At 42.4% G+C, this 23696-nt stretch overlaps 1 pseudogene across 1 annotated transcript in view; it reads right to left on the bottom strand.

Moving 5' to 3' along the window:
- The window catches only part of LOC308615341 (cytochrome P450 4F3-like), a 74946-nt pseudogene that overhangs the window by 46421 nt on the left and 4829 nt on the right, over positions 1 to 23696 (bottom strand). Inside the window, exons 2-4 of the transcript in view lie at positions 23104 to 23248; positions 22461 to 22514; positions 22241 to 22368 (exon numbers count right to left, since the gene is read on the bottom strand). The product of the transcript in view is annotated as a cytochrome P450 4F3-like (transcript). The remainder of the gene's footprint in view (positions 1 to 22240; positions 22369 to 22460; positions 22515 to 23103; positions 23249 to 23696) is intronic.

Here is a 23696-nt window from a genome sequence, read left to right as displayed (position 1 = left end):
GTGAAGCACTGATACATGCTACAACATGAATGAACTTTGAAAACATTATGGTAAGTGAAAGAAGCCGGACACAAAAGGTCATATATTATATGATTCCATTTATATGAAATGTGCAGAATAGGTACATCCATAGAGATTGATTCAGGTGCTGGAGGGTGGAGGAGGAAATAATGACTGCTAATGGGTACAGGTCTGCTTTGCAGGTGATGAAAATATTTTGGAACTAGATAGAGGAGAGGTGGTGGTTGCACACCATTGTGAATGTACTAGATGCATGGAATCGACACTTTAATGTTATGAATTTTAGGAATGAATGAATTTTATGTTAAGTGAGCTTTATCTCAACATAAAAAAATGTTATTTTATCTTACATTTTTCTTGTTAATCTGGGGTTTTCATATAATAATGTATTGTGAACATCCTTCAACAACATAAAATCATCCTGGGGGTCTTTAAAATCTTTGTGTTAAGTATTCAAGCCACTCTTTATTTTTGTAAATAGCATTATGTCAGGAAATAATTTAGTTTGTCTCACTTTGCAAGAATTCTCTTTATGCACCTTAATAAGCTTGAGATATCACAACCAATTACATATTGAGTTACTCTTAATCACATAACTTTTGGTGTAGAAATTTCATTTTTATAACAATAGATACACATGCATTCATGTAAGGTGTGGGTGTGGTTAAACACTTTTCGTACAACACGTAAGGCTTGATGACTCCACAGACACTGATTTTGGTCCTATTAACAGAAGTAGACCACTGGAGGGGAGAAGGTTATGACACTTCAGCTCCCCCAGGTAAACACTGATTTCATCCTCACACCAATCTTATGAATTGGAGAGCTTAACTCACTTGCTCAAGGTCACTCAGTTGATGAGTGGTAGAGTGGGGGTAAGTTTGGTCAGCTTGGCTTCAGAATTCATGCCTTAGCTTCCAAGGAAGCAATTTTCAAGGTGTCTCAGCCCCAGGTGCATCAGATCACCTGGAGAACCACTGCAGGATTACTAGAAGACACTCTTGGATGAGTGGTGCCTAACTTTTTAAATGTAGTATTTTTGACAGGGGATTCATTCACTCATGTACAAAATAAGATGCTCAGTGAAAATACTTGTCCTCCATATGTCCTTTGTTTTCCCAGTTTTTTCATCTTTAGGTAAATACTTTTTGTATATCATTTCACAGTATATTTATGCAAATAATATATGTGCTTAGTTACCCTCAGCCTCATTTTAAAACTGTATGTAAATTTACAAAATTTACTAAAAGTAAAGTTTGCTCTATTTGGTGTACAGTTCTGAGATTTGAAATGTCTAGAGTTGTGTAACCACCACTACCATAGTCACCCTTGATAGTCAAAAACTTTTCACCCCAACTCCTGCCAAACACTGATCTAGTCTCCATCCCTATAGTCTGGCTTCTTTCACCTAACAATGCATTTATGATTCACTCATGTTGCGTGCATCAATACTTTCTTAAGTAATAGTCCATAATATGGTGAGCCATATTTTCTTCACCAGTTGGAGGACATGTGGATTGTTTTCAATTTTGCGCTGTCATGAATGAAGCTACTATGAATATTTGTGTACAACCGTTCACTGCTCTTGGAATGGGATGGCTGGGTCATATTACATGTGTGCGTTTAACATTAGAAGAAACAACCAAACTATTTCCAAAGTGTGCCATTTAAAATTTTTAATTTCATTAAAATTCCCAGGTTTATTGAGATATAATTGACACATAACATTTCTGTTTAAGGTGTACAACACATTGATTTAATACATTTATAACTTAGAAAGTGATGATACATAGTATTAGCTACCACCTCTACCCCGTCACATACTTACCATTTCTTTTTTGTGGCCAGAACATTTAAGATCTACTCTTTCAGGAACATTCAAGTTTCTGACACAGTACCATTAGCTGTAGTCACCATACTGTACATTAGATCCCCAAACTCGTTCATCTTATAACTGGAAGTTTGTATCCTTTGACCAGTATCTCCCCATTTATCCAACCCCTGCTAACGATCACTCTACTCTGTTTCTTTGAGTTTGTCTTTTTTAGATTCCACATATAAGTAATATCATACAGTACAGTTATCCCTCAGTATCTGCGAGGGATGGGGGGGATTGGTTCCAGGACTCCCCGTGGATACCAATAATTGGGGATGCTCAAGTCCCTCATACAAAATACTGTAGCATTTGCATACAACCTACACATATCCTCCTGTATACTTTAAATCATCTCTAGATTACTTATAATGCCAAATACAATGTAAATGCTATGTAAATAGTTTCTGGTACACAGCAAATTCAAGTATTGCTTTTTGGAATTTTTTGGACTTCCCCCTCCCCCGAATCTTTTTGATCTGGGATTTGTTGACTATGCAGATGCAGAACCCGCAGATATGGAAGGCTGTCTGTATTTGTCTTTCTCTAACTTATTTCACTTAGCATAATGCTCTCAAGGTCCAACCACGTTGTCACAAATGAGCAGGTTTTCCTTCTTTCTCCTGGCTGAATAATATTCCAGTGTGTGTGTGTGTGTGTGTATCACATCCTCTTCATCCATTCATCCACTGATAGACAGTTAGTTTGTTTACATATCTTGGCTATTGTGAATAATACTGCAATGAAATGGGAGTGCAGATATCTCTGTGAGATCCTGATTTCAGTTTTGCTGGATCATATGGCAGTTTTATCTTTAATTTTTTGAGGAACCTCCATACTCTTTTCCATAGGTGTCCGTGTCATTTAAAATTCCTCTCATTAACGTGTGAGAGTTCTGGTTGCTGCCCATACTCACTGGCACCTGGCAGTGTCAGTTTTTCCCCAGCCATTCTTATAGGTGTGCAATGATATATCACTGTGATTTTAATTTGCATTTCCTATTGGCTAATGATGTTGAACAATTTTTCATGTGCCTATTTGCCATCCATATATCTTCTGTGGTAAAGCACCTGTTCAAATCTTTTGCCCATTAATTTTCCTTGGATTGTTACCTTCCACTGTTGCATTTTACATACAAATCCTTTGTCAGATATGTGATATGCAGGTCTTTTTTCCTAGTGTGTGGTTGGTCTTTATCTTAAATTTCTTTCACAGAGCAAAATTTTAAAATGTTTATAAAGTGCAGTTTATCAATTTTTTCATTTTATGATTATGCTGTTGGTGTTATATATAAGAACTCTGTTTAACCTAAGGCCACAAAGATTCTCTTCTATGTTTTCTTCTAAAAGTTTTACATTTTTACATTATTTAGTTCTATGGTTCATATTAAATTAAATTTTGTATAAAGTGTGAGGTACGGGATAACTTTTTTTTTTTTTTTGCATGTGGATGTCAAATTTTTCCAGTACTACTTACTGAGAAGACTATCCTTTGTACATTGACTTGCCCTGCAAGTTTTTTTTAAAAAAATTTCTGGACTCTCTATACTGTCCAATTGATTAATATGCCTTTGACCAGTATCACACTGTCGTTATTACTGTTGTTTTACACTATGTGTTGAAAGGGGTCTTGTAAATCCTTCAACTAAATTTTTCCTTTTCCGAAAAATTTTGGCTCTGATAAATCCTTTGCATTTTCATGTAAATTTTGTAATCAGCTTATCTATTTCTACAAAAGACCTCCTGAGATTGTGATCTCATAGAATTTGTAGACCATTTGAGTAGACTTAGCATCTTAACAATATTGAGTCTTCTCCACGAATATTGTATATGTCTCCATTAATTTGGATCTTCTTGGATTTCTTTTATCAGTGTCTTGAAGTTTTCATCCTAGAAATCATGCACATATTTTGTTAGATTTATACCTGAGTATTTCACTTTTTCTGGTACATGATACTTGAAAAAATGGTATTTGAAAACATTTTCCAATTGTTTATTACTAGTGTACAGAAGGGTTGGCATACATTTTCTGTAAGGACCCATATTGTAAATATTTCAGGCCTTACAGCCCTCCTCCTCTTCCTCTCCTTCTTTTATAATTCTTTTAAAATATAAAACAATTCATTGCTTGTATATCTTAGAGAAACAGGGCACAGGCCAGACTTGGTCCATAGACCATAGTTTGCCAACCCCTGGAATATATAAATACAATGAATCTTTGTATATTAACCATGTATCCTGAAGTCTATTGGGTCATTCCCAATGGAATACAAATAACACTGCTATTTCCTCAATCTTTGAAAAAAAAAAAAATCCTTGTGCTTGATCCCACTTTCCCACCTGTTAACCCACAGTTTCTTTCCCCCACCATGAAGCTAACCCCTTCAAAGAGTTATCTATACTTGAGGTGTCAAATGTCTTTTCTCCCACTACAAATGGGCTTTGACTTTCCACTAAGGGCTGTGATGGTGAATGAATGAGAGACAGGGAGGAGGGGAGGCATGGACCCCATGGGTCCCCTGCTTAATTTTCAAAACACACCCAGGCCTGGTCCAGTCACTGGCTGTTGTGGGGTGTCTATTCCTCTTCTGAGTGTGTTGGAGGCTCCTTCTGCTAGAAGATTCAGAGACAACAAGCTCTAAGACATTCGGTCTCCATTAATTCAATGTGTGTGTGTGACTATGTGACTGTGTGTGGGATTGTGTGTAAGTGTATGTATGACTGTGAACACAAATGTGTCATGGTGTGTGTATATGAGTATATGCATGTAATTGTGTGAATGGTTACATGCATGCATATATTGTGCTTTGCACTCGTGCATGTGCACGTGTATGTAGCTGCAAGCACATGTGGGTGTATGTAACTGTGTTTTTGTGTCTGTGTGTACACAGTGTGTATGTGATCGTGTATGCAGTTGTATGCATGTGTGGGTGAACGTGTGTGTATGTGTGTAAGGGTGTAAATGTATGTGTCTTGAAGTCACTGAACCACTGTAACGGTCTGCACCAGGCTGTGTTCCTGAAAACAACTGCTGTGGAAGGCTCCTGCCTCTGTCCCCAGACCTCAGCTGAGCAGTGCAGGCAGGACATTCTGGAGAAATAATGCCTTTGGAAGCAGCCCTGACTAAGGACTGGTGGGTGTATGTTCTCTGCTGTCCCCGAGAGGGACTGAGCCCCAGGTGCCACAGTGTGAGCTTTCTTGCTTAAGTACCCTTTACCTGCTGACTTCCCTTCCCAGTCTCACTTCCACAGTGCCCTACTGGTATTTCCTGGGATTATTTCCCAAGGAAGCAACTTGCAGTTGAATTCTTGCCTCAGGGTCATCTCCAGATAAAGTATTTGCACTTGAATCCTTGCATGAGGATCTACTTCCAGAGGATGCAAACTAAGACACACATAGGCTCGCTCCTCCAATCCCCAAGGGTCTGTTATTATTCCCTTTTTACTGAGAAGGAATGTGAGTCTGAGAGAGGGCAATTTACTGGCCCAAGGTCACACACCTGGAGAGTGGCAAAGCTTAGCCTTGACCAGGAGCCATCTGATCCCAAGCCAGTGCTTGCTCCTTTCTAAGGAGCCTCTTCCCTGCTAAGGGCAGAGGGAAAGAACAGGTATGTTCATAGCCTGCAAGACAGCTGATGTGTGTGCCAGTAGGGGCTAAGGCACATTGCTGTTGACTGTGTCCTCGTTCTGTCATAAAATAAGAGAAATAAGGCAATTACTCATGCTTGGTGCTGACTGTGAGCTAGGGAATATTGTAAGCACTTTACTCATTTTAATTCATTTGATTTTCACAACCACCTTGTCATTACCCTCAATTTTCAGGTTAGAAAATTGAGGCACAGAAAAGTAAAGAGACATGCCCAAATTCACTCAGCTGGTGCTGATTTGAACCCTGGCACCTGGAGTCCTTGTTCTTAACCATGATGTCTTCTGGCTTCTACAGGTTGCATATATTGCATCCTGCCGCCTCTCAGGCATGGCACTAAGCATGCAGTAGCATGGTACTATGCACAACACTAAAAATTTTTCCCTTTAAAAATATAATCTGTGGGACTTCCCTAGTGGTCCAGTGGTAAATAATCTGCCTTACAATTCAGGGGACTCGGGTTCAATCCCTGGGCAGTTAACTAAGATCCCACATGCCGCGGGGCAACTAAGCCCTCACATCGCAGCTACTGAGCTCATGCGCCTCAACTAGAGAGCCTGCGTGCCTCAAACTACAGAGCCCACGTGTTCTGGAACCCACGTGCCACAGCTACAGAGCCCATGGGCCCTGGAGCCTGCGCACCACAACTAAAGAAGAGAAAACCCCCATGCCACAACTAGAGAGAAGCCCGAGCACCACAAAGAAGAGCCCACGTGCCTCAGCAAAGATCCCGCATGCAGCAACTAAGACCCAATGCCGCCAAAAATAAATTTAATTAATTAATAATAAAGAAATAAATCTAAAAATATATAAATAATTTGTAATTACGTAGATTAGTAATTATAATGAAAAATGCTTTGCAGGCTCCATCTAAGAAAAGGAAACAGTTGAGTAAATGTAGACATTTAACAGAACCATTCTTCCTCCTACTCTGCCCTCCCATTCCAGGTGTTGGGTATAATTTTTCAATTTTTTTTCTGTGCCTACACAAACATCGACACTCACATAACTGGATTGCTGAGGTGTCCCATCCCTTTGCGGAATGTAATAGTCGGGTCCTGGCAGAGACCTCAGATGGGCTACATGAGAGTGGCTTTAAGTAGGAGCCATTTACAAAGTATTGGCTGTGTAAATAAGGAATGTTGCTTGCCATCTGGTTCTACAAGAATTAAATCATTAGCCACTACAGTTGCTAATTCAGGACAGAGACCAGGATGAGGCACTCTGCACATTGGGAAAACAGGCCTTTAGATAGTTTAGATATTTAGGAAAAATTTTATGAGCCTGAATTCTTGCATCCTCCCATACTTAGAAAAGTACTAAAATTATTAACTAAAAAATCTGTTCCTCATGACGACTACCATGATGTATATTGGATTGCACATACCCCTTAGCCAAAATCACATATATGCTGACCTCCTTCCTCACCTCTTTGGAGCAGTTCCTCAGAACTACCTGAGAGGCTCTCTCCTGGGCGACAGTCCTCAGTAATGTCCCTGAATAAAACTGAATCTCACTGCTCTGACGTTGTGCATTTTTTATTTCAGTTGACAATGGGCATAAGGGAAACCATCAAGGCTAGTATAGCCCCCTGGGGCCTAGCATCAGCTGAGAGCTGACACCACCCCCAGGCCAGGTAGTAGCTGTTCCTGGAACCCAGAGGGATTAGCTGAAGCTGAAAGCAGCAGTGGCCTTTGGCAGAGGATGGATGTCTGTCCTCGAATCCCCTCCGATTGCCTGCAGGTGCCTTCCGTTGACCAAACATCATCTCCTTCTCTGACTTGGGCTGCAGGTAGATGGCCAGACTGCTACTGTAACAGGGAAGAACAAACCTGACTCCACATTGGATCTATTCCTTTGTCTCTAACCTTTGTACTCTGTTGCCTGTGCTTAGTCATGCTGGCTCTGCACCTTTGTAAAAGAATGTTGCCTGTAGCTGTTTTGCCAAAAGTCTGCTTTCACTTTTAAGGTTCATTGGATTCGCTGGTAAAATAACCACTCGTCTCACACAAGTGAACAGCTTCAATCAAATCTTTAATAGGAGGAGCTTCAAGATGGCGGAAGAGTAACACGTGGAGATCACCTTCCTCCCCACAAATACATCAGAAATACATCTACATGTGGAACAACTCCTACAGAACACCTAGTGAACGCTGGCAGAAGACCTCAGACCTCCCAAAAGGCAAGAAACTCCCCCATGTACCTGGGTAGGGTAAAAGAAAAAAGAAAAAACAGAGACAAAGTATAGGGACAGGACCTGCACCTCTGGGAGGGAGCCGTGAAGGAGGAAAGGTTTCCACACACTAGGAAGGCCCTTCGCGGGCGGAGACTGCGGGTGGCGGAGTGGGGGAGCTTCAGAGCCACGGAGGAGAGCACAGCAACAGGGGTGCGGAGGGCAAAGCGGAGAGATTCCCGCACAGAGGATCAGTGCCGACCAGCACTCACCAGCCCGAGAGGTTTGTCTGCTCACCCGCCGGGGCGGGTGGGGGCTGGGAGCTGAGGCTCGGGCTTCAGAGGTCAGATCCCAGGGAGAGGACTGGGGTTGGCTGTGTGAACACAGCCTGAAGGGGTTAGTGCGCCACAGCTAGCCTGGAGGGAATCCGAGAAAAAGTCTGGACCTGCCTAGGAGGCAAGAGACCATTGTTTCAGAGTGCATGAGGAGAGGGAATTCCTGCCCTGACTGCCCACAGAAGGCAGAGCACCGCCTAAACGAGTTCCACAGAACGGCGCGAGCTGCGGCTATCAGCTCAGACACCAAAGACGGATATGAAATACTAACACTGCTCCTGCAGCCACCAAGAATCCTGTGTGCAAGCACAGGTCACATTCACACGTGCCCCGCCCCCCGCCCCCCACCCCGGGAGCCTCTGCAGCCTGCCACTGACAGAGTCCCGTGATTCAGAGACAAGTTCCCCGGGAGAACACACGGCACACCTCAGGCTATTGCAACGTCATGCCAGCCTCTGCCACAGCAGGCTCATCCCGCATTCCAATTAAAACTACTGTACCACTCCCTCCCCTGCCCCACCCCACTCTGGCATGAGTAAGCCAGAGCCCCTTAATCAGCCGCTACTTTAACCCCACCCTGTCTGGGCGGGAACAGAAGCCTGAGGGCCACATACACGCAGAGGTGGGGCCAAAACCATAGCTGAATCCTAGGAGCTGTACAAACAAAGAAGAGAAAGGGAAATTTCTCCATGCACCCTCAGGAGCAGCAGATTAAATCCCCACAATCAACTTGAGGTACCCTGCATCTGTGGAATACCTAAATAGACAATGAATCAACCCAAAATTGAGGCGGTGGACTCTGGAAGCAACTGTAGCCTCAGGGTTTGCTGTCTGCGACTGACTTTTTCTGATTTTTATGTATATCTTAGTATAGTTTTTAGTGCTTGTTATCATTGGTGGATTTGTTTATTGGTTCAGTTGCTCTCTTCTTTGTTTTTATTAATTTTTTATTTTAATATATTTTTTATTTTTTAATTATTTTATTTTATATTATTTTAAAAATTATTTTTCTTTCTTTCTTTTTTTCCTGCCTTTTCTTCTGAGCTGTGTGGTTGACTGGGTCTTGGTGCTCCGGCCTGGTGTCAGGCCTGAGCCTCTGAGGTGGGAGAGCCGAGTTCGGGACTTTGGACCACCAGAGACCTCCCAGCCCCACGTAATATCAATCGGCAAGAGCTCTACCAGAGATCTCCGTCTCAGTGTTAAGACCCAGATCCACCCAACGGCCAGCAAGCTCCAGTGCTAGACGCCACATGCCAAACAGTTAGCAAGGCAGAACACAACAGCACCCATTAGCAGAGAGGCTGCCTAAAATCATAAGTTCACAGACACCCCAAAACACACCACCGGACACAGCCCCACCCACCAGAAAGACAAGATCCAGCCCTTCCCACCAGAAAGACAAGATCCAGCCCCACCCACCAGAACACAGGCACTAGTCCCCTCCACCAGGAAGCCTACACAAGCCACTGAACCAACCTCACCCACTGGGGGCAAACACCAAAAACAATGGGAACTACGAACCTGCAGCCTGCAAAAAGGAGACCCCAAACACAGTAAGTTAAGCAAAATGAGAAGACAGAGAAATATGCAGCAGATGAAGGAGCAAGGTAAAAACCCATCACACCAAACAAATGAAGAGGAAATAGGCAGTCTACCTGAAAAATAATTCAAAGTAATGATACTAAAGATGATCCAAAATCTTGGAAATAGAATGGAGAAAATATACGAAACGTTTAACAAGGACCTAGAAGAACTAAAGAGCAAACAAACAATGATGAACAACACAATAAATGAAATTAAAAATTTTCTAGAGGGCTTCCCTGGTGGCGCAGTGGTTGAGAGTCCGCCTGCCGATGCAGGGGACACGGGTTCGTGCCCCAGTCCGGGAAGATCCCACATGCCATGGAGCGGCTAGGCCCGTGAGCCATAGCCGCTGAGCCTGCGCGTCCGGAGCCTGTGCTCCGCAACGGGAGAGGCCACAACAGTGAGAGGCCCACGTAATGCAAAAAAAAAAAAAAAAAAAAATCTCTAGAAGGAATCAATAGCCGAATAACTGAGGCAGAAGAATGGATAAATGACCTGGAAGATACAATAGTGGAAATAACTACCACAGAGGAGAATAAAGAAAAAAGGATTAAAGGAATTGAGGACAGTCTCAGAGACCTATGAGACAACATTATATGCACCAACATTTGAATTATAGGGGTCCCAGAAGATGAAGAGAAAAAGAAAGGGTCTAAGAATATATTTGAACAGATTATGGTTGAAAACTTCCCTAATATGAGAAAGGAAATAGTCAGTCAAGTCCAGGAAGCACAGAGAGTCCCATACAGGATAAATCTAAGGAGAAACATGCCAAGACACATATTAATCAAACTATCAGAAATTAAATACGAAGAAATAAATTAAAAGCAGCAAGGGAAAAGCAACAAATAACATACAAGGGAATCCCCATAAAGTTAACAGCTGATCTTTCAGCAGAAACTCTGCAAGCCAGAAGGAAGTGTCAGGACATATTTACAGTGATGAAAGGGAAAAACCTACAATCAAGATTACTCCACCAAGCAAGGATCTTATTCAGATTCAATGGAGAAATTAAAACCTTTACAGAAAAACAAAAGTTAAGAGAATACAGTACCACAAAACCAGCTTTACAGCAAAGGATAAAGGAACTTCTCTAGGCAGGAAACACAAGAGCAGGAAAAGACCTACAAAAACAGTCCAAAGCAATCAAGAGGGCTTCCCCTCAGAAACTAATAAAAAAAAATTTTTTTTAAATAAAAAAGAGGGCTTCCCTGGTGGCACAGTGGTTGAGAGTCCGCCTGCCGCTGCAGGGGACACGGGTTCATGCCCTGGTTCGGGAAGATCCCACATGCCATGGAGTGGCTAGGCCCGTGAGCCATGGCCGCTGAGCCTGCGCGTCTGGAGCCTGTGCTCCACAACGGGAGAGGCCACAACAGTGAGAGGCCTGCGTACCACAAAAAAAAAAAAAAAAAAAAAATCAAGAAAATGGTAATAGGAACATACATATCAATAATTACCTTAAATGTAAATGGATTTAATGCTCCAACAAAAAAACATAGACTGGCTGAATGGATACAAAAACAAGACCTGTATATATGCTGTCTACAAGAGACCCACTTCAGACCTAGGGGCACATACAGACTGAAAGTGAGGGGATGGAAAAAGATATTCCATGTAAATGGAAATCAAAATAAAGCTGGAGTAGCAATACTCATATCAGAAAAAATAGACTTTAAAATAAAGAATATTACAAGGCACAAAGAAGGACACTACATAATGATCAAGGGATTAATCTAAGAAGAAAATATAAGAACTGTAAATATTTATGCACCCAACCTAGGAGCACCTCAATACATAAAGCAAATGCTAACAGCCATAAAAAGGGAAATTGACAGTAACACATTAATAGTAGGAGACTTTAACACCCCAATTTTACCAATGGACAGATCATCCAAAATGAAAATAAATAAGGAAACACAAGCTTTAAAAGACACTTTAAACCAGATACACTTAATTGATATGTATAGGACATTGCATCCAAAAACAACAGAATACACTTTCTTCTCAAGTGCTCATGGAACATTCTCCAGGATAGATCATATCTTGGGTCACAAATCAAGCCATGGTAAATTTAAGAAAATTGAAATCATATCAAGTATCTTTTCCAACCAGAATGCTATAACACTAGATATCAATTACAGGAAAAATCTGTAAAAAATACAAACCCATGGAGGCTAAACAATATGCTACTAAATAACCAAGAGATCACTGAAAAAAATCAAAGAGGAAATCAAAAAATACCTAGAAATAAATGACAATGAAAACACGATGACCCAAAACCTATGGGATGCAGCAAAAGCAGTTCTAAGAGGGAAGTTTATAGCAATGAAATCCTACCTCAAGAAAGAGAAACATCTCAAATAGACAACCTAACCTTAGACCTAAATCAATTAGAGAAAGAAGAACAGAAAAACAAACAAAGAAACAAAAAATACCAAAGTTAGCAGAAGGAAAGAAATCATAAAGATCAGATCAGAAATAAATGGAAAAGAAGTGAAGGATTGATAGCAAAGATCAATAAAACTAAAAGCTGGTTCTTTGAGAAGATAAACAAAGTTGATAAACCACTAGCCAGACTCATCAAGAAAAAAAGGGAGAAGACTCAAATCAATAGAATTAGAAATGAAAAAGGAGAAGTAACAACTGACATGCAGAAATACAAAGGATCACGAGAGATTACAACAAGCAACTATACGCCAGTCAAATGGACAACCTGGAAGAAATGGACAAATTCTTAGAAAAGCACAATCTTCCAGGACTGAACCAGGAAGAAAGAGAAAATATATACAGACTAATCACAAGCACTGAAATTGAAACTGTGATTTTAAAACTTCCAACAAACAAAAGCCCAGGACCAGATGGCTTCACAGGCGAATTCTATCAAACATTTAGAGACGAGGTAACACCTATCCTTCTCAAACTCTTCCAAAATATAGCAGAGGGAGGAACACTCCCAAACTCATTCTGCGAAGTCACCATCACCCTGATACCCAAACCAGACAAAGATGTCACAAAAAAAGAAAACTACAGGCCAATATCACTGATGAACATAGAGGCAAAAATCTTCCACAAGATACTAGCAAACAGAATCCAACAGCACATTAAGAGGATCATACACCACGATCGAGTGGGGTTTATCCCAGGAATGCAAGGATTCTTCACTATATGCAAATCAATCACTGTGATAAACCATATTAACAAGTTGAAGGGAAAAAACCATATGATCATCTCAATAGATGCAGAAAAAGCTTTCAACAAAATTCAACACCCATTTATGATTAAAAAAACTCTCCAGAAAGTAGGCACAGAGGGAATGTACCTCAACATAATAAAGGCCATATATGACAAACCCACAGCCAACATCGTTCTCAATGGTGAAAACCTGAAATCATTTCCACTAAGATCAGGAACAAGACAAGGTTGTCCACTCTCACCACTGTTGTTCAACATAGTTTTGGACGTTTTAGCCACAGCAGTCAGAGAGGAAGAAGAAACAAAAGGAATCCAAATTGGAAAAGAAGAGGTAAAACTGTCACTGTTGGCAGATGACGTGATACTATACATAGAGAATCCTAAAGATGCTACCAGAAAACTACTAGAGCTAATCAATGAATTTGGTAAAGTAGCAGGATACAAAATTAATGCACAGAAATCTCTTGCATTCCTATACACTGATGTTTAAAAATCTGACAGAGAAATTAAGGAAACACTCCCATTTACCACTGCAACAAAAAGAATAAAATACCTAGGAATAAACCTACCTAAGCAGACAAAATACCTGTAAGGAGAAAACTATAAGACACTGATGAAAGAAATTAAAGATGTTACAAACAGATGGAGAGATATACCATGTTCTTGGATTGGAAGAATCAACATTGTGAAAATGACTATACTACCCAGAGCAATCTAAAAATTCAATGCAATCCCTATCAAACTACCAAGGGCATTTTCACAGAAGTAGAACAATCAATTTCACAATTCATATGGAAACACAAAAGACCCCGAATAGTGAAAGCAATCTTGAGAAAGAAAAACGGAGTTGGAGGAATCAGTCTCCCTTACTTCAGACTATACTACAAAGTTACAGTAATCAAGATAGTATGGTACTGGCACTAAAACAGAAATATAGATCAATGGAACAGGATAGAAAGCCCAGAGATAAACCCACACACATATGGTCACCTTATTTTTGATAAAGGAGGCAAGAAGATACAATGGAGAAAAGACAGTCTCTTCAATAACTGGTGCTGAGAAGACTGGACTGCTACATGTAAAAGAATGAAATTAGAACACTCCCTAACACCATACACAAAAATAAACTCAAAATGGATTAAAGACCTAAATGTAAGGCCAAACACTATAAAACTCTTAGAGGAAAACATAGGCAGAACACTCCATGACATAAATCACAGCAAAATTCTTTTTGACCCACCTCCTAAAGAAATGGAAATAAAAACTAAAATAAACAAATGGTACCTAATGAAACTTAAAAGCTTTTGCACAACAAAGGAAACCATAAACAAGATGAAAAGACAGCCCTCAGAATGGGAGAAGATCCTTGCAAAGGAAACAACTGACAAAGGATTAATCTCCAAAATATGCAAACAGGTCATGCAGCTCAATATCAAAAAAACAAACAAACAATTCCAAACATGGGCAGAAGACCTAAATAGACATTTCTCCAAAAAAGATATACAGATTGCCAACAAACACATGAAAGAATGCTCAACATCACTAATCATTAGAAAAATGCAAATCAAAACTACAATGAGATATCATCTCACACCGGTCAGAATGGCCATCATCAAAAAATCTGCAAACAATAAATGCTGGAGAGGGTGTGGAGAAAAGGGAACCCTCTTGCACTGTTGGTAGGAATGTAAATTGATGCAGCCACTATGGAGAACAGTATGGAGTTTCCTTAAAACACTAAAAATAGAACTACCATACAACCCAGCAATCCCACTACTAGGCATGTACCCTGAGAAAACCATAATTCAAAAAGAGTCATGTACCACAATGTTCATTGAAGCTCTATTTACAATAGCCAGGACATAGAAGCAACCTAAGTGTCCATCGACAGACGAATGGATAAAGAAGAGGTGGCACATATATACAATGGAATATTACTCAGCCATAAAAAGAAATGAAATTGAGTTATTTGTTGTGAGGTGGATGGACCTAGAGTCTCTCATACAGAGTGAAGTAAGTCAGAAAGGGAAAACCAAATAGTATGCTAACACATATATATGGAATCTTAAAAAAAAAAAAAAGGATTCTGAAGAACCTAGTGGGGGCAGGACAGGAATAAAGACACAGACGTAGAAAATGGACTTGAGGATATGGGGAGGGGGAAGGGTAAACTGGGATGAAGTGAGAGAGTGGCATGGACATATATACACTACCAAATGTAAAATAGATAACTAGTGGGAAGCAGCCACATAGCACAGGGAGATCAGCTCGGTGCTTTGTGACCACCTAGAGGGGTGGGATAGGGAGGGTGGGAGGGAGACGCAAGAGGGAGGAGATATGGGGATATATGTATACATATAGCTTATTCAGTTTGTTATACAAAAGAAACTAACACAACATTGTAAAGCAATTATACTCCAATAAAGATGTTTAAAAAAGAATTCTTTGGGGATAATTAGCCATCTGGGGAAAAATATAAATTCCTTCCTTAGTACTTATACCAATATAGATTTTATATGGAAGAAAGGATTAAATATAAAAATAATAACAACATTAAATAAATAAAAAATGTATAATATATTTTTAAATAAATAAATCCAGAAGAGGAAAACAAACAAGAGTTTTACTTTTTTTTTTTCTTTGGCTGCTCCTCGTGGCTTGCAGGGTCTCAGTTCCGCTACCTTGGATTGAACCTGGGCCCTCACCCAGGCCCTCAGCAGTGAAAGCACAGAATCCTAACCACTGGACCACCAAAGTTTGGAGTCCTAACCACTGGACTGCCAGGCAATTCCCAAGAGTTTTATGTTGTAATCTTAGAGTATGAAAGGCTTTTTCCTAGCATGATTTAAAACACACACATACACACACAGAAGCTGTAAAAAAAATTAATAAATCTGACTACAAATAAATGAATGAAAAGCAAATAAGTCAAAAGATGATCTGGGGAAAAATTCTTGCATAACTGAAAAAGACTAATTTTCTTTATATTTAAAAAGTTCTTGGATAAACAACAAAGTCCTACTGTATAGCACAGGGAACTATATCTAATCTCTTGGGATAAAGCATAATGGAAAATATTTTTTAAAGAATGTATATATGTGTAAAACTGAGTCACTTTGCTGTACAGCAGAGATTGGCACAACGTTGTAAATCAACTATACTTCAGTTTTTTAAAAAAGTTCTTATAGGGACTTCCCTGGTGGTCCAGTGGTTAAGACTCTGCCCTTCCAATTCAGGGGGCACGGATTCAATCTCTGGTCAGGGAACTAAGATCCCACATGAGGCGCCCCCGAAAATAAATAAATAAATAAATAAATAAAAAGGAAAAAAAAAGTTCTTATGAGTCAGTAAGGAAAAAACTCAAAGTGAAGAAGGCAAACTATGCAAACTGACCCTCCACAGAAAAAGAAATATGCAGGGTTGGTCAAATGTGATAACAGCGCTCAACTTTACCCATATTTAAAGTGATGTTCACCAAAATAACAAAGTATTATATTTCACCTAACAGAAAGCAAATTTTTAAGTTTTATGATGCACACTATCAGTGAGGATGCAAGGAAATTGGCACTCTCAAAATCTGTAGGAGTGAATTTGCTGAGAGCTATTAAATTGCAAAACTCAAATGGTCTTTGATTCAGCAACACCACTTCTAGGAATTTGTCCTAGAGACATGTCCACACATATAAGCAAAATGGATGTTCTCTACATCATGTTTATTATAGCAAAAGGCTAGAAAACTATACACATGTCCATTGATGAGGGAATGTTTAAATAAATCATGGTACATTCATATGGTGGAATACTATACAACAATGGAAAAGGTGAATATAGGGATCAACTAGTCCTAGCACACCATGCAGGGTAAATCAGTACAGAGACACCAAAAGGCAATTTGGCAATATCTGTTCTAATTGAAAATGTTTACATAAATGTCCCCAGCAGAAGCAGCCTGGCTTAAGCAATGCTATGCAGCACTCAGAGAGAAGGAGTCTAAGGCACATTATTGAGTGAAAAGAACAAGTGACCAAATGTGTGTGTATGTGTATTTATATTAAACTGTAATAACTTAATCTTATGCAGGATGTTTCATTTTGTGCAAAAAAAAAACCTATTCTCATTATTGACTTTGCAATTCAAATTTAATTTTCCAAAACTTAAAAAAAAAAAAGAAAGTATCTTGAAGTTATATTGTCAATGTTCATGCCTGAATGCTCTGTATATACTCTCGGTTGTAGAGAGACGAGACAGAATGAATGAGTAAGGTGAGAGAGACTGTGAACAGATAAATGTAGTGATAGACTGAACAACGTCTGGAAGGACACAGGAAACCATTGAAGGAAGGGATGGGATTGGGACGCTGGCATATGACAGAGGCTTATGTGAGGTGATGGATGTGTTAACTACCCTTATTGTAATCATTTTGCAATATATACATATATCAAATCATCATGTACACCTTAAACTTACATAATGCTATACGTCAATTATATCTCAGTAAAGCTGATGGGGGGAGTTGATGGGAGGTTTATATCCATTGTAAAGCCCTCCGTGCTATTTGGATTTTAACCAAGTGCGTAATTTTTTTTGAAATTGGGAGAAGCACAAAAACATTTTTCCACCTCACAGAACTGCTGTGCTGAGCAAAGCCTTGCAGTTGAGGACACAACTTCCAAAACGTTTGTCCAGCCCAGTACTTCCTCTTCATCCTTCAGTCCTTGGCCCAGAATCTACCCCTGGACCCCCAGACTGCAGCTCATCCCCTCCAGTTTGCCCCTGTAGCTGCAAAGAGTTATTTCTAATACTCATATCTGACCTGACCATCCCCTGCTCAAACATCTCCCATGGCTCCCCATTGCCCTCCTACTTTAGTCATGCATCTCCCTTCAAGAAAGAACTTGCTGTACAGCTGCAAGGAGAGCTATTAGCTGATAGCCTCCAGCTATAGGGTCTCTGGCCTCTGCTGTAGCATTCAAGCCAAGTCCACACTTTCCTGGGCAGCCCACAGCCAATGACTGAGCACGGTGGGCCACTGCTGCCTGACTGTTTCTGCCCAATGTGACACTCCCCTAATGGCAGCATCCCTGCCCATTTTTATCTTTTATCCAATATTGGCTCGCCAAAGTACTTGAACTGACACCTTTGAAAACTCTTAACATGGTATCCAAAGCATTCCAAGAAGGGCTTCCATTACTAGCTCCAGCCATATTGGGGGCCCCTCTGTTCCTCACACTGTATATTTCACAAGGATCCAGCCACCTTTACTTCCTCCCAAACATTCCAGGTTCACTTCTGCATGCTTCCATCCTGGCCTTTGCACAAGCTATCCCCTGGCTTGGGCACTGTCCACTACACACACCCAGAATGGTGAATTCATATTCACTTTTTTACTAGCAAGCCTCATCTCCTTTCCTCTGTGCCCCAGCCTTGCCCATGTAGGACTCCAATGGGACTAGACACTGAGTTGGGAAAGGGCAGGCGGTGTAGACATATTTACTGAACAAAAAGATGGATGACTTTTTTACCCCCAAAGATCTCTTGTGAATCTGTGGAATAGACTATTAAGTGGGAATTAGAGAAAAGAGCAAAAATTAAGGGAAATGAGGGTCTTTGGGGGAAGACCAAAGGCAGAAAAGCAAGAGAGGGGAAAAGAATTTCATATACTGAACATGTATTGGGTGGCATCTGTTCTACACATATTGTCACAATACTCCAAGTAGCACTGTAGGGGAGAGATTCCCCACCCCACCCCCAATTTATAGAGGAGAAAAATGGTATTCAGATAAGGGAATTGGTTTTATTAAAGTCACATAGCAAGTTGGTGGGGCATTAATGTGAACACTCAGATCTTTCTGTCCCAGAAGACTACAAACTTTCACCTGCTATTCAGACTGGGTATCAGACCCTGCCTCTGGGGTCTGCTCCTATTCCCACTAAGCAATAATGACAGAATCAACAAAAAGATCTTTCCACTATCCCAGCTGGGGAGCAGAGACAATGCAAAGGGTTCAGGAACAGACCATGAGGACCTGCACTCACCATTCAATCTCTTTAGGCTCACGGTCCCTCAGGAGCTCTAGCACCTCCTGCTGGCAGCGCTACTGGTATTCTGGGTACTTTGCAAGGCTGTACAGGACCCAGGAGAGGCCACTGGCTGTGGTGCCATGGCCTGAGGGGCAGCCAGACAGGCTTGGGTCTCCGGGCTACTTCAGCACCAGAGGGTGGACAGCACCATGTTAAGCCCCCCCTCCCCACAAAGACGATGGGAAGGATGGGCAAGATGGGGTGATCCAGGGCCCACCTGCCAAGTCCCTGGGATGAAGAGACCTCTGCCTATTCTGTAGTCCCACACTGGGACCCTCACCTTCAAACATGAAGGTGTCAGCCTCAGGTCAGATGTCCTCATCTGACAGTTCTTTCCCATCTTCATCCTGGAGAGAAAGCAAGATCCTCCAAATCACACCAGTTCTGGGGACACCTGAGCCTAACCTGAGATAGTCCCTGAAGCTCCATCATCCAAGCAGGATTCTTCCCTCTTCATCCCCAGAACCCACCCCACAGGACTCCTCCCTAATCTCCTGCCTCCTGTTTACTCCTTCCAGACAGCCTTCTACACAGTCACATCTAAAACTTCTCTCTGACCTGTCCCTCCCTCCCTCAAGCACCCTCTATGACTCCCTAGCACTCTCTGGATCAAGTCCAAGTTCTTAGACCTGACATTTGAAAACAAGGTCCAGTCTATCTCTGAATTTAGATACCAGAGAAGCCTACCTTGGCCAGCAGGAGCACATCAATGAAGTCCAAAGTCTCGGCCTTAGCCTTGGCCTTGAGGAAGTCTTGGGAACCCTGACTAATGAGGGTGAATGCCGCTCCCTGATGACAGCCTCTGTGAAGTCGTTCACCAGGTCGCAGGCCCTATGGAAGTGCTGTCCGTCGCGGGTGAGGTAGTACAGGAGGTCCATGTGCAGGAAGATCTACTCGGTCCGTTTCATCACAAGGGCACTGAGCTCCAAGACAGCAACGATATATTTGCTGGCCTTCCTACAGGGTCAGGCCAGAGAGAGCCTTAAGAAGCAGTATTGTATATCTGTGGGCCACCTGTTCTTAGAGACTGTTTCCTGATAGGAAGTCTTGGGAACCCTGATAGGAGGAAGCTCCTGGTTTCTAGGCTTCACATATTTTAAGCTGTTGCCTCCCTTCATGATCTCATACCGCAGGAGCACTTCCAGTCAGTAACCCAGGACCACATCCCATCCAGAAAAGAGCGCCCTTCAATCATGTTTCTCTCTCTGCCTCCCATCTCTGTGAACTGCCTCATGTCCTAGATCTCAGAGCAGAGCTTGGGAATCATGCTCATCTCTCCGCTCTCCTACACAACATCTAGACCTGCCATTCTTTCTCAGTTTCCCCCAAATCTGCCACATTTTCTCCACCAAGCTCAAGTTTCCTCCTCTCTGGTCTTCTCACGTCCCGTGTCTACACAACAATAAGTCTTCTCTCAAGTCAGATGTTCAAGCTCAGCTTTGACCACAACTCTCATCTGGTCAAAGACCTTCTGTGGCTTCCTGGAAACATCAGGATAAAGTCCATATCCACTTCGTCTGACTTCAGAATGTCCTTAAGATATAACTCTGCCCACTCCTCCAACCTCATACCCAAGGCGTCTCCACACTTTTACACATGTTCTGCTCATCCTAGCCTCCTGGCCTTTATCAAACAGTTCTACCTACCTGAAAGGATAGCTCCTTTTCTTTCCCTTTCCCTGTCCTTCAATGTCCAGCTCTGACCCATCTCCTCCAGGAAGGCCCTTCTGATTGCCCTGGTCAGTCCTCCCTCTCCTATCTACTCCCTTGGGTCTATGGCTCATGTTCCCAGGCCCTGGGCTGAGACTTACACCTGGCAATTGCTGTCAAAACTGAAGACACATTTCTGCAGACTGTCCAGGGTCCTGAGGCTGATGTGTTCAAACATGTCCAGATGAGTGCTGCCCTCTGAAGTCAGGCACTGCCACTTGGCCTGGACAGAGAAGAGGGCAGAGCTGGGGCTGAGACTTCCCCCTCCTGAGCCCCTCCCCAATCTCAACCACCTGGATGGACTCCCCCAGACCTGGCCTCTTGGTCCTCTGCCCCAAGCACCTATCTCCAGGGAAGACAAGGCTTGAGTGGGAGTGGAAGCTGTTACTATCAAGACATGAAGACCCCACAGCTGGTAGTCAGGAGACCTGGTTTCAAGGTCCAGCTCTGCCTCTTATGTTCTGCGTGCCCTTGGTCAACTCATTGCTTTCCATTTGGCTTTTCCACTGTCAAATTTTAGTAGCAGTGAAGATGACCTGCTTTGGTGTTGGACAAACCAAGTTAGAATTCCTGCTCCACCACGCAAACTCACTTACTAATGAGCAATCTTGGGCAAGTTCCCTAACCTCTCTGACCTTCCATTTCATCATCCTTAATATGGCAATGACAATCATCTCTACCTCATAGGATTGTGAAAATAAATTAGACAACACATGCCATGGACTTGGCCCACTATTTCTGATATACAGTAAGTGTTAAATAATTGTTAACTACCATCATCATCTTCATCATTATCATAGTGGTAGACAATTGCAAAAGTGTCCCCATTTCTTTATCCCTCCCTTTACCCTCACTCTTTGCTGTGAGATTTTTCAGCTCTTCCATTAGGAGGTGGAACCTGTTTCTCTTGAATCTGAGCTGAGCTGGGACTTGCTTTGGTCAACAGGAGGTGGAAACTATCGTGTGCTAGTTCTGACACCAGGCTTCAAGAGGTACTGCATGTTTCTGCTCATTCTCTTGGAGCCCAGCCTCCACCATGCAGTCAAGCCCAGGCTAGCCTACTGGAAGATGAGAGACAAATACAGGAGTCCATTATCCCACCAAGGCAATCCTAAACCAGCTGACAGCTAGCCGAGCCCCAAACATGTGCCAAAGCTGAACCTGGATCAGCAGAGCTGTCTACGGAACCTACCCATGACCACGAACACATGAATAATTCCAGTTAGGATGAGAAGAATGACTCAACTGACCCATCATCTCATGAACATAATAAACACTAGTTTTTTTGAGTCCATGAGTTTTAAGGTGGTACCTAATGCAGAAAGAACTACTATGCAATCTTCATCATTTCTGTCCTGAATTTACAGAGCTTCCATGAAGCAGACTAGGAACTAAAGCCTTCTGAGCACCTACTCTGTGCCAGGAACATGATTGCACTACATCTTCTTGATCACTCTTTAAGAAGGGATTATTTTCCTGATTTTACAGATGAGGAAACTGAGGCTTGGAGAGGAAAATCAGTGACCCCCAAAGCCATCCAGCAGAGCCAGGATTCCAGACCATATGTGTGTAAGCCCACTCCCCCTTTCCTAAGGCTCCAGCTGGGACCCAGAGTTCAAGAAACTCACATGCATGATGTCTGCACTCTTGGTGAAAATTTTCATATACAGCTTCAAAATCTCGAAGTGGAAGGCAGGTGTCAGCAGGCGTCGATGGTGGCTCCACTTTTCACCAGCACTCAGCAGGAGCCCATCCCCTAGCAGAGGCAGCCATGAGGAGTGGGCAAGGGCAGCACCTTCCCCTGGTTCCCCAAGGTTGTCCTCACCCCCTTCACTCACAGTTACTCACCCAGCCAGGGATTCAGGAAGATATAGAAAAACATATCCTTGGGTATGATGGTGGCTGACATGAGAGATAGAACATGGAGAGGGGGAGGGAAAGACTTTTGGTGGGGGCTGGAGGCTCCCAGGGAGGGGTCTACATTTCTCCTCCAAGCCCAGTATAGCTTGGAATGGGACAATGAGCAGAGGAACAGGGAGGAAGGGGGTGGTGGGGGGACCAGACAAGGCTGTAGCACAGAGTAGAGCAAAGGCAGACCCCAAAGACACAACCCTATATGCTTAGACACACCCCAACATGACACAACATGTCCCAGCATGCCTTGACATGGCTCCTACATGTCTAACATGTGCTAAACACCCAAGCACAGCCCAGCACTCTACAAAATGCCTTTACAGGGACCAAGGCCTCAGCACTCTCTGACATCTCCTGGAACATCCAACATGGTAGATCAACAGTGTTGAGTTTCCACCATTCAAAACTGAAAAAGTCTTTGGCAACCAGAGAGAGCCAGGGACCTGCCTAGAGTTACCCAGCAGGTCTCTGTCGATACTGCCCATTCCCCTGCTCAACCTGGTCTGTCCAGGAGTGGGAAGGGCTGGGAGCAGGGGAGGGGGGAGAAGCTGGGGTGGGGGGCTCCTGGGAGAGATATCTGTGGCCTGGAGCAGGGGGGCAGTGAAGGTAGGGTGGACAAGCCGCAGGATGGGATAGAAAGGCCCCATCCACCAAGGGTGGACATCGCGGAAGTAGTGGCCCAGATCTTCCACCAGCCGCATGCCCTCCTCATTGCTCTTCACCTGGGAATGGATGGGAATAAGGCCAGGCCTGGCAAGGGGCCTCAGAAGCTGCAACTTCTCACTACATCCCCCTACCCACCACAACCACTCACCCCCTTCTCCCCTTCTACCCGGATTATTGATCTATACTTCTCTCCATCTCACTAAGTCAGCTTCTCTCTGTTGGCTTCTCTTTTTTTTTTTTTCATGTCTCTCTATGAGCCTCTCTCTGTTCCCTTACTCTCTTCATCCCTGTGTTTTGACAGAAAGAGAGAGAGGAGGGCTGGGGGAGAGAGAGAAAGAGGGTGGGGGAAAGAGATGGGGAGAGATAATGGATGGACGGATAATAGATAGATAGATAGATGATAGATAGATAGATAGATAGATAGATGATAGATAGATAGATAGATGATAGATAATAGATGAATGGATGGATGGTAGAGAAATGATTAGATGATGGGTGGATAGA

The sequence above is a fragment of the Mesoplodon bidens genome (genome assembly GCF_964165515.1).
Source record: "Mesoplodon bidens genome assembly, chromosome: 4".
Classification (NCBI taxonomy): Eukaryota; Metazoa; Chordata; class Mammalia; order Artiodactyla; family Ziphiidae; genus Mesoplodon; species Mesoplodon bidens.
This window is presented reverse-complemented; position numbering and strand designations above follow the sequence as displayed.